Genomic DNA, 12,960 nt, shown 5'->3' with positions numbered 1-12,960 from the left:
TCACCAATGGGTGCAATTTAAAGTAGCTGAATGCTGGACATGTAGTGCATGTGCAACCACATGAGATATTTTAATAATTTCAATTCAATAAACCATTTGTACATTTTATGATAAACTGACCAATAAAAACAGTCCAATAATTAATCTCATCACACTGGCATACATTAAAGTCAATGTTAGGTCCTTCTCCTATAAAGGTACCACATCGGCAACGATATGGGGACTGCATCCTGAATATAGCACTTCTTAGGTTCTTCGTTGCCAAGTTCAGCTGGGCTTCACTGGAGCTTTTTTTCCGTCCTCAATTTAAAAAAAACAAAACAAACAAAGCTTTAATGAGTTGCTTTTTATATAAACACCTCAGAGTCATGCTGTTGATGATATTCTACTTTAAGGGGATATGACAGGTTTAATATCGTCCTAGACCTAACTATCACTAAATGAGAAAGAAAAGCCCTGTGTATATGGAGTGGATAAAGAGATATAAAAGACAGTGAAGCCTCACTGCTCTCTCCACACCTCGAGTGGATCAGTATTCATTTGGCAGCGCATATCGATTTGGTTCAAATGTAGCTGGAGAGAAAGCTCACATGCAGCCGCTCTGTTTCAGGCCTCCTCCGCGGACCACATCTCCATAACTATGGCTGCATTCTCCCCCCATCCTTCCTGCACAGATCTATCCACTGCACAACAAGAACAAGAGCTCTAATCTCAAAACGATACAGCTTTCAGTGGGAGCAGAAGGCGAGAGCTGCATTATGGGATAGGGTTCTTGGTATTTGAAGTCTCTCTTGTAACAGGCCCTGGTGTATTTATTTTGCTGTCTTTACTGCATGAAGATGGCAATTTAGACTGATGGTCTGTATATAGTGTTTGTTTATATATTTTTTTTACATTTCCATAGAATTACAAAGGACACCTCCTTTCCAACTTACAAACATTGATATACATATATTGCTGCTGCCTGAACTTTATATATTTTTATTTATTTATATATTTTTTTCCAGCTATTTGACAATGGCAACAGTCCTTTGTATTATGTCAATTTCATAACGGATAGTTTCAAATGACAGTCAGTTATTATTCAAAATGACCTGTAAATTGTTCACACTGAACTTCCAAACCCTAGACTGTCTTCATACTAAACGTCCAATCTCCACACTAAACTTCTGAAACCACAACCATCTCCATACTGAGTTTCCAAATCCACAACCATCTCCATATTCAATTTCCAAACATACATCTCCAGACTTACAATCATTTTAACACTAACCTTTCGAACCCACAACCATCTCCCTATGCAACTTTTAAACACACAACCATCTCCACACTGAACTTTTAAACACACAACCATCTCCACACTGAACTTTCAAACCTACAATCATCTCCCTACTCAATGTTTAACGCCACAACCATCTTCACACTGAACCTCCAATACCACAAACATCTCCATACTTCACTTTCAAACCTACAACCATCTCCATACTGAACTTTCAAACCCACAACGATCTCCATGCTGAACCTTTACATCCACAAACATCACCATACCTAACTTTCAAACCCACAAACATCCCCATACCTGACTTCCAAACCATCAATCTCCATACTGAACTTTGAAACCCACAACCATATCCACGCTTAACTTTCAAACCCACAACAATCTCCATGCTGAACCTTTAAACTCACAAACAACACCATTCCAAACTTCCAAACCCACAAACATCATCATTCCTAACTTCCAAACCTACAACCACCTCCATGCTCAACTCTCAAACCTACAACCATCTCAATAATCTTTACATTTAACTTTCAAACCAACATCCATCTCTATACTCAGCTTCAAACCTATAATCATCACCATGCTGAACTTCCAAAATCCAAACCATTTCCACACCAAACTTCCAAACTCCATCCCCATACTGAGCTTTCAAACCAACAACCATGTCCATACTCAGCCTCAAGCCCACAACAACCATCATTACATTCAACATATACCTTTTAATTACATTCAGCATCCAAACCTACAACCATGTACACACTGCACCTTCTTAACCCATAACCAACACACTGCAATATCAGAACCCATTACTGCACTCAACTCCCAAACCAACATCCTTTAAAATAAAAGTTCTTAAAGTATGGATCTACCAATGTAATTGGTTCAGAACAAACCTTGCAAATGTTCTTAACACACATCTTAATTCTTCTTTACAGAAAAAAGTGTTTCTTCAAAGGCATCACTCCAAGGAATCTTTTTTTTTTGACACCTTTATTTTGTAACTGCACAATGAGCCCTATTGTGGCGCTGCCAAGCCCACAACAATCCCCATATATTTTATCTCCAATACCCATGCTATTCGTTTCCTCACACCTCCAAAACCCATTGCCATTCCCTTCTTCACACCTTTTTTATCCACTGTCATTACCAGACTACAACTCCCCAACCACAAACCTGTACCTAATCCCTGCACATCTTCTCATGCTCCACTCTCCAGTCACCTTCATTTCCTAGTGTCAAATTTCACATTTTTATCAGCACTACTGTGTGTATGCGTGGGTGTCTGAGTTATCTCAAATGTTAACGTCTATGTTTAATCAGCATCTCTGATGAACAGCACTGGACAGCTCTTCCCTCCTCTGCCTAGAATAGTCTTTAATTCAGGCCTTCACAGGAAGAGGCTGTGATTAATAGCACGGTTCAATCAAAAAGAAGTCATATCTATATTAAATAATCAAGTGCCTCAGTCAAGACCTTTTGTTCTCTGATCTAGGAGCTTAGTGTGTCCCTGCACGTTCGAAATCAATAAACACATGCACATACACACTCATGCAGCTGATGTCACATGAGTAGGGGGGGTGTTACAGCCAGTTAGCTGACTGTCGTGTTCTTATTCTGAGTGTCTTGATCCTCTGATCTTAAGACTAAAGGTGCTGTAAAGGTGCTTTTGGACAAGAACCACTTCCCTGCTTAAAGACAGAATGTGAAGAACATTTTCAAAAATCTTGACATAATGTAAAGCCTCTACACCACTACCACTAGGAGTCTAGAGGGGGAAAAAAGGAACTGTAAAGGTACATTTTGGTTCCCCAGGGTACAGGGATTCATTAACACCACCTGCCTAATATTGTGTAAGTTCCTCCTGTGCCACCAACACAGCTCGGATCTGTCAAGGTATGGCCTCCACAAGACCTCTAAAGGTGTCCTGTGATATGTGATGACAAGATGGTAGCCTTGAGCCTTGAGTATCCCAGGAACAACCCACAAGACTGGTCTGATGTTTTGGAGATGCTCTGACCCAGTCGTCTAGCCAATTACAATTTGGTTGTTGCCAGAGTGTCTCAGATTTGTACATTTTCTCTTATCTCCCTTCTTCCAAGTCATCCACTTCAAGAACTGACTGACTGACTGTCTCACCCCAATTGAACCAGATCATCAGTCTTATTCACTTCACCCGTTAGTGGTATCAATGTTATGGCTGATCGATGTACATGTACCCTCAAAGGTACAACACCCTAGTCCGCAAAGTCCAATTGGGTCCCTTAAAGATACAACACATCCATTTCCCCAGGGGGAAGGGGTATTTATACTGTTTTATAAACAGGACAATAAAAAAAAACAGTATAGACGAGAGCATGGAGGTATCCCTACCTAAAGGTACTAAAGACGTTCCCCTTAAGGGGTGTTCTACCACAGTGACAACCAATGTACCACCCCAGTGACAGTCTGGTACTTTTTTTCTGGGAGTGTAGGAGTCTTTAATTTTTTTAAGAGTGTACTACCAGGAAATGACCAGGGTCATATTCCACATTACTCACAACCCACCTATATCAGCTGCTCCCATCTACATTATAATCTCCACTATTTATTCAAGTAGGCATACTGACACCGACAGCTGTGCACACAACACAACAGTTAAGCTATGACAACGCAAAACAAAAGAAATCCCATTTACATTTGCATTTCGTCGCTTGGCAGATGCTCTAATTCAGATCTGCTTACAGGAAAAGTGCAAACAATGGAAGTCCAAAATAAAACATCACTAAGAATTTTTGAGTCTCAACTTCTCCTGACAATTTATTGCACACATAAATAAGGATAGAGAAGCGTTTCAACACTACAATCAACCAAGAGCCTAGCCCTGTTTACATACACTAAATGTCCAATTATTTGTGGACACCCTTTCTAATGAAATGCATTCAGCTACTTTAAGTACAGACAGTTGTGTCAGATTCGACACACACCTAGGCGACAGCGATCGAGGCAAAGGAGAATCCATGAAACGCTAGCCTTTTCGCATCTCTCCATTGTCTTAGTTCCCTCAAAAACACATCAGAAACTGTAAGGCTAAAAGCTAACTTGGCTGCAATCTTTTCAGCTAGCTAACAGCACATCGCACTGAGAGGACCCACTGAGCGGACAGCAACACTACCCAGGAAGACTAATATGTGGCTCCTGTGAGCTGTCGTGGGGTCATAGGCTTGTTACATCGTATCTGAGCATTTGTCCCCAACCACATGCTAATGAGGTATACCTCCAGAATGAAGGAATCACTGCCGAAGTTCCCTAAATACTCATATATCCAGACGAAAGACATCTTAATGAACTAAATGCTTTAGCCACCTCAATTCAATCAGTTATCCTAAGGCTGGAAAGGCTGTAAACAAGAGACCTGAGTGAGGAGAAGGGTCCTACTTATCAACATGGAAGCCACAAACCCTGCATTGTGATTGTGAAAGGCTCCTTTCAAGCAATTGTTTCTTTGGGTCAAAGTCCAGCAGCTGAAATCACAAGGTTCTTAAAAAAGAGGGGAGGGGTATTTTTTTCTTCTGCTGCTGTCCGAGATGTCTGATTTAAGGTGCTGAACTTTGGCCTGTCAGAGCATGTACGCTCACACCACTCACAGTGCATTTAGCAAGGCACTCTAATAGCAGCACACACACACACACACACACACACACACACTCGCACACACATGGAGGAGGGCTTAAATTGGCTATCTAATAGGAGGACACACATACACACTTAGAGGAGAGCTTAAAGAAGCAGTCAATTAGAAACACAGCCACACATGACACACACACACATACACATGGTCAGATCTCAGAGGAGGGCTTAAAGTATCTAATAGGACTGCTCGCCAGAATGTGTGTTAGCCTGTGTGTGTGTGTGTGTGTGTATGGCCTGTGTGTAGCTCTGTAAATGCTGTACACTACTTCTAATCCCTCTGTAAACATACAGGCTCCTCCTTCAGCACACAGCATGCTGACGGCACATATACACACACTTGCACATGACTACACCTGCCACGTGTCCAACAGGTAGCACATAATCCCCTCCCCGGCTGGGAGAAAACAGGAAAGCTGGTGGAACAGTTTCAGTACAGTATCTCTTCAGGTTAAGGAAACCACGGTCAGCGGTAACCAGGCATATGAGTGCAGCCTATTAGGCCCTATAAGATTCATCAGACCAGGCTATGTTTCTCCAGTCTTAAACAGGCCATTGTCTGTCAATCTCTCTCACTAACACGTCACTTCTATCCACAGAACTGCCACTCGCTGAATGAGTGGCAGAGACTGTTGTCCTGAAAATCCCATCAGATCTGCAGCTATTAAAAAAAAAAACTCAAACCAGCCCTTCTGGCACCAACATTCATGAGATTCAAAATTAGATCACAATTTCCCCTATTATGGCGGTTGATGAGAACATTACCTAAAGCCGCTAGCCAATATCTGCATGATTTTATGCAGTGCCCTGCTGGAACGTGCTTGGATGATCAGATAATTGTATAGAGAACTAGGTGTACAGGTGTCCCTAATAACGTGCTAGTTGACTGTACATCATTATTGAGTCACTACATTTCTATTTTTATTGAATTTGGTGGTATTTATTTCTCATACAGAATCTAGTAAGGTAGTTCGCAACCACGTTTTGATCCACTCTAGCGATGACAGTACAGATATTCTTCTATTCTGTTCACTACTAATGTAATACCCCAGTCTGAGAGAGAGAGAGAGAGAGAGAGAAGCGTTTAATCAACTCCAGCGGCTCCGTGAGGATCTTTGCTCTTTTAAAATCACCCCTTTCCCCTGCTTTCATCCATCAGGCTGTGAAAAACAGCCAGGAGAAAGCAGAGTTATTCAGGCTCGCCCGGCCGCAGCTGCCTGACTCAGCATAAAGAAATTGGAAAAGCTAAGAAAAAACCCAGTGTTGCTGAAACGTACAGGCCAAGAGCTCCACAAATCAGCGCACGAGAGGAGCTCCAATTGACCGCCACGTGGGAGCTCTGACGCTGAGGCTTCCTCTCATTGGCCTTCTTAGGGAGCTGGGAACCGATGGGGTTGGCAGGGTTATATTTTGATAGGCCGATCTGAGGTGGATTTTTTTTTTTTACTTGGATGATTTTTGTAGCCGCCTATGAAGGGTTGCATTCTGACTGGTCAGCTGAACTGGCTCTGATTTATGGTCAGCCACAAGGTCCAAAATTTGACTACGAAAAAATAAATGCTTTAAATAAATAATATGCTGAAAAAATGTGAAATGTGGTACAAGCAATAACAGTTTTTTTTTACAACTGGTTTTAAAACAGTGCTTTTTATGGCTTATACAGAGTATACATTTTTACAATTTATACAGTTTAAGGTGGGAAAAAAGACTCGCTTATGGAAATTTGATGGCTTAATGGATGTGTTAACGCATCTAAAATCACAGCAAACTCTCTATTTTTTGTTCTCTTGCTGTGAGGAGTGCCGTGCTCTCCGTTTACCACTCAAACAAGAAAACTTTGCATTTCTGTACTAAACTGGCCTGGTCTGAGCCTCTCAGTCAGGGACTGAGTGGAATGAGTTCCAATGTATTCCCTTTAGAAACCTGCATGTGGAGTTTAATACCATATTAGAAAATGCTGCTTTTTATGTGGCATAAAATACACCATTGGACAGCATTTCGAAAAAAGCAGTGTTCTTTTAACAGTATCTTTAACACTGTTGTCAAATATTACAACATGCATTACGACCTAAAAGGGCCGCAGAACGCTGCAATTTTCTGCATAATAGGAATAACATTTCCTGGGGGCGAACTTTGAACCTTTTGGCCTGCCATATTGATTGAGCGCCTTGGGAGAGCTGTATTCTAATTCAGGTTGCTTTGGAGTGGCTCTGCCAGCAGTAGTTTGTATGGGGTGCTTATAATGGCAGTGTATCTTTTTATTTCTTTGAATGTAAACTTTTTTTGTGTTCAGAGTGGGTCAGCCTTCTCTTCCTCCCTCTCTCTCTCAGTAGGTCACTGTGAGCTGTGGCTGTGTTGTTAAATATTAAATCATCCTCAGCCTCTTTGTGGTATTCTGCCGGAGAGCAGGACGTGCTGCCCCGCACAGTTCAGCAGCATGGAGAGCTGGAATCTGTTTTTTTTATGGCCAGTGTGTGTGTATGTATGTGTGTGTGTTTGAGCAGTGTGTGTGCTACTCTGAGACACCACGCACACACACATAGCACAGTCTGTTTTCCATGTCAACACAAAGCTGTCATTACTATCTTGCTAGCCAGCTTCAGCGTAGATGATTCTGCATTTTCTGGGTCTCTGCAGTTATCCAGCATTAGTCGGCACACACACATTAGCTGGCATACTGAACCGAGAGACGACCAGCATAAAAATAAAGAGCTAGCTACTTATTTAGGCCCTCAGTGGTTTCTCACCATGTTTTGCTCACCCTGGAAACACGTAGCTAGCTAGCACTAGCTAGCTCATCAGCTAAGGGTCTGTTTCGCACTCGAAAACGCCTCCTTTCATAAGAAAGCTAAAGTCCGTCACGAAAGACGTGTGAAACGGAGAGAAAAAAGGCCACCGGCCCCGAGCACAACCACGTCTCGGTCACCTCCAGTGAACTCTGGCTGGTTTTTATACTCCATCATGTCTCCGGAAAATTCTCTCCTCTGGGGCGCACGATAGCCAGGCAGCCCGCGTCGCCATGGCAACGCACACAGCTCCGTCCGCCAAGCGCTCACCAAGGCACACACACACACACACACACACACACACACACACACACACACACACACACACAGTGCAGTGCAGTGTGAATTAGCTACCCAGAGATAACCTGACTAAAAATTGAAGTAAAAACCGCAGTAGGAGAGCCTGTTTTAGCCCGTGGGGAACAGCCTAGCAGGTCGTTTCCGGATGTGGACCCTCCAAAAATCTAGCTAGTTAGTTTTAATTTAGTGTTTAATGAGAGAACAAAAAAACTCCCGCTTTACTTACCAAAAGTCATTACTGCTGGTGAGAAGTGTACTCTCTCTGTTGTTTGTAAAAAAAAAAAAAAAAAAAACTAAACTAAGCAAACGGCTTTTTCAAGCACCGCGCATGCGCGTTTCGACCATGCGAATTAATCCGTCAGTCAACGGGACCCCAATCTTCTATACATAGCCATAATATTAAAACGACCTGCCTAATACTGTGTAAATCCACCCTTCATATAATCTAAACAGTAAGGTAATAAGGTAATAACTAAGGTAATAATTTTTCCAGCAGTTTGTGCTACAGTAGCTGTACTGCGGGATCAGAACCTCTCTACAGGCAACGATAAGCCTTGGGTGTCCATGACCCTGTTGCAGATCGGTTCTCCTTCCTCAATGCACTTTTGGTAGTGACTAGCTACTGCGTACTGGGAACACCACACAAAATCTACCCTTTCGAAGATGCTCTAGAGATGCTCTGGCGATGCTCTGACGATGCTCTGGAGATGCTCTGACGATGCTCATCTAGCCATCAGAATTTAGCTCCTGTCAAAGTCACTCAGATCTTTACGCTTGCCCATTTTTCCTGTTTCCAACACTTTGACATCAAGAACTGATGTCTAATGTGTACACAATATGAACAAAAATATGTTATCATTTTATCATTCTGTCTCTACTGTACAGGGAAGGCTTTCTACCAGATTTTGGAGCATTGCTGTAATTATTTGGTTGCATTAAGCGACAAGTGCATTAGCAAAGTCAGGATGTTGGATGATCACCACCTCACCTAATCCCAAACTTCCCAGCTCATACCAAAAGTATTGGATTGAGCACCATCATTCCACAGTTCCTCTGTGTCACAGCTCAATGCTTGGGGGGCTTTATACCCCACAATTGGCATTAGGCATGGTGCCAATGGGTTAATGTTGATCTGCTCCAGAGAGTCCTATTCTATTGGCAATGCTTTTCTACAGGGAGCAGACAAGCTGTGTGTGTGTGCATTTGCACATCTGTGTCAGCAACGAGTGCAATGTAAAGTAGCTCAATGCATTATTAGAAGGGGTATCCACAAACATTTGGACATACAGTGTATATTAGTGTAACAAGATAAAACATGTTTTTCATTTCACATCCCCTCGGTCAATGGTATGGCAGATTGGTTTACAGTGCCCTGGAAGGAAAACTATGGGATGGCGTCTACACACAAATATATATACCCAATAGAAAGACATGTGAGATGTCAGACAGTAGTCAGTCAGTGAGGCAAAAGCATCCCTTTCCACGGCTTTCTATATATATCCCAATACATCCAGTCCCTCACCATTTGTCCAATACTGAGCCTGGGTTTGGGGTTCAGTGTCAGTCAGGCTTGACCCTCAGTCAATTAGTACAGTGCATTGCATAGGTCATGAATGAAGGGTTTCTGCACCCAAAAGCTGCATAACAGGGAGTCAATTAGGTATCAGGATTAGCCATAAAAGCCGGGCTATTGACTACTGAATAGTAAACACACACAGTACTCAAAATACCAACCACTATGTAGTTCTGCAAGCCTTACTAGATCAGTCCTCCAGGCCTGGGGGTTTGCCACCCTGCACATTTTTAAATTTTCCAAGATCCCTAAGCCATCTGATAGGATACCCCTACTTGAAGCCCAATGAACTTAAGAAGGAAAGTGTGCAAACACCCCAAAATGTTCTCAAAACACAAGGGAAAGGTAACGAACAAAAAAGAATGTCATGTCCCAGTGAAATCATGTTGATATTAGGAGCAGTGGTCTGCTGACCTTTGTGAGCCATCTGCTCCAGGACTGGAGTTCAGATCATCACCATAGTTCATCCTAGACCTCAGAGCTCAGAGCAAAAGACCCAGTGCTCTGAAAGCCCGGCTATACAGTGGGTGAAAAACACGGCTTCTGCATACCTTACAAACAAGGTCTGTAGAAGAAAAGATCAGCCCTGTCAGTCTGTCTTGTATAGGCCAGTAATATACGATCTCTCATGATTTATTTCAGGTCTAGCCTCACCAGCAGGAGATGTAAGCACTGTGGTTCATATTTCGGGTTCATTTAATTATAAGGAGGTTATGCCCACGGGAAGCCTTTACCAAAATTAAGACCTGCCTGCAAATCCCTTTAGATTTGACAGGAAATCCGGTAATAGAACAGGCTGTGCTGTGTCTAATATCTGGGGGAAAGTCAGGGAACACGGAGGAACTTAAATAAGTGACACAAATACATCAAACTGGCGGTTACAGCAGCTAATGATGGCCCTGTGACAGCAAGCAACACTGTGCCTGTTCAGCCGGCCATTGAACTTTTCTTTTAAAAGGCCACACTCAATCAGATAAGCCACAGAACAGCTGTTAAAGGGGAATCCCAGCATATTTCAAAATTGCTTTATTACATTTTTAGTAGGTAAACAAAGCCAGTCAGAGTGGTTTGATGTAAAATGTCCTAGAGAAGCTCACAGTGGTGGCGATAGGAACCAGAGGTCAAAAGAATTGAATACTTCTATGGTCTAAATCACTGTTAAATATAATGGTTATAAATACACTGCCTACAGTTTAGTGATTTTGAATATAAGCCTACATAAAGGGCATCATTAGCATTATTATTCAATAGTCCCTGATAGTTTTAATACATCCACAGTGTTTATTATCATCACCATATACAAACTCAAGACCTGTGCTTCTACAGTAGTAAACAAAATGTCTATATTTTGGCACAGATATGCCACATATTACCACCACGATGGAACAGAAAATCAGAGACCATAAGTATAATCTGTTCAACAGACCATCTCACAACAAACCTCTCTTAATAATTTATTGTCTGAATAATTTACTGAATTATACAGAAAGTGTAAAAAATCAGGGGGGTTCCGCTTTACCCTTAAAGCACGGAGTTATGGTGTGTTGGGGCGCTCTCCGTGGTGCTGAAGAGGTCCAGCCCGCCGTAACTCTAAAGGCTTCAGGTTTCTCATTGTGTTTACGATGACAGCGCTGGATATTTAAGTGCTGTCAACATCCATTAAGACTGTTATAAAAAAAATACTGACACATACGATGATTTATTTGATGAAGAGGCTTCAGAAAGGCTGCAAAGACGCCCTCGGCGCTTTCAGAGAAGTTAGAGTCAGAGTAGAGTTAGGAGAAGTTAGAGTGAGGAACTGGCTGTGCTGTTCTGATTCTCCTACATTACGCGATTCGTGCGCAGAACTGCTGCTTTAAATCATCGCCAGATCCACAGAGGAGGAGGAGGAGGAGGAGGAGGAGGAGGAGGAGGAGGCGCTGAGCTAAGATGTTCACGTCTGAACTGAATTAAAGAACCTGAGCGCTTTTGGAGACTGCAATTACACCCCCCCCCCCACCCCCCCAGTCCACCCTCATCGGTAACCCCACTGAAGCTCTGGGATGGTTTCTAGCCCCTCCCGCGTGTGACCCTGCACAGTCCTCGAGCGTTGTCCCGACACCGAGGGTCTCGCTCTCTCTCTCGTTCTCTCTCACTCGCTCCCCTTCCACGGTTTTCAATGGGCGATTGCCCGGTCGCCATGGAGACGGAAGGAGCTCATCACAGCCAGAGCAGTGAAGCTGAAGCCTAAACCGGCCAAAACGCCTCGATTCGAAGCTCAGCCGAGGCGTCCTGACCAGAAGAGAGAGCCAGAGGCGAGCACACCGAGTTTGTGCCATTTGGTGAATGTAAGGGCTGGGGGGGGGGGGCTACTGCAGGACCACTGAAACGCACCAGTACGCAGGAGTAAAAGCCGATTTCTATCCATAATAAGCTGCAACAGAATTAATGTGGAGATCCTAACTCTCCCAGAGCTTCACTGCAGTCTCTGTTCTACACAAAGAGGTGCTGATCGGTATCTGGACTGCAGGTTAACGCGCGATAAAGGCAACGAGAGACCACCTAACTATGCCCATATACGGCGCGTTCTCCGCGCGCCCCTCTGCTCTTCCATGCCAAACTCCAGAATTTTCCACTGTTGCTCGCTTCCTTAGACAATGACGACTTCCCAGCTGCTCAGACCAGGCGCCTCGCTGCTTCTTTTTTTCTGCTGCTCGAGTCGACTCGCAGTTTCGGTGAGCCGTGTCAGCCTTATGTAACACACACCCCCACTAACAGCCCCTTCCAGTCCCCCCGTACTGAGAATCCTCGAACGCGCGCGGAGAGAGCCTCGAAATACGTGGACGGAGAGACGCGCGTGCAGGCGGCGTGTGTTGAACGTTACCTGGTTAGTAAAGGCGGCGCTCACGCATGCTTCAGGCCGTCCCGCGCGCTCCCCTCAGGCTCTGCGTTGGTCCTCCCGCATCTCAACATCATCTCAACCGCGCAGCAGCAGCAGCAGCACAGGCCTGCGCTCCCTCAGCCCGTCATCATCATCTCTACTGCTGCTGGAGAGAGAGGAGCGGAGAGAGGGGGGGAGGTGTGTGTGTGTTGGGGGGGGGGGGGTGTATGGGAGAGGAGGAGTATGAGAGGGAGGGAGAGAGACATACACATACAGAAGGAAGGACAGAGAGAGAGAGAGAGAGAGAGAGAGAGAGAGAAAGAGAGAGAGAGAGAGTAAGACAGAGAGAGAAAGAGAGAGAGTAGGCAGGGAGAGAGATATGCACATCCAGAAGACTGAAGAGAGAGAGGGGGAGGAGTATGAGAGGGAGGGAAGGAGAGAGACAGAGAGGCATAGGCATACAGAAAAAGGAGAGAGAGCAAGAGAGAGAGAGAGA

General features: G+C 43.9%; 1 protein-coding gene across 1 annotated transcript in view; it reads right to left on the bottom strand.

Moving 5' to 3' along the window:
- Positions 1-12,663, bottom strand: part of kcnj6 (potassium inwardly rectifying channel subfamily J member 6) — a 62,112-nt gene extending 49,449 nt beyond the window's left edge. Inside the window, exon 1 of the mRNA XM_072658131.1 lies at positions 12,468-12,663. The gene's annotated coding sequence lies outside the window, so the exon portion shown is untranslated. The remainder of the gene's footprint in view (positions 1-12,467) is intronic.
- Positions 12,664-12,960: the final 297 nt, after the last annotated feature.

Source organism: Salminus brasiliensis, chromosome 16, assembly GCF_030463535.1.
Source record: "Salminus brasiliensis chromosome 16, fSalBra1.hap2, whole genome shotgun sequence".
Lineage (NCBI taxonomy): Eukaryota > Metazoa > Chordata > Actinopteri > Characiformes > Bryconidae > Salminus > Salminus brasiliensis.
Note: the sequence above shows the minus strand (reverse complement) of the source record. Positions and strands in the feature narration are given on the sequence as shown.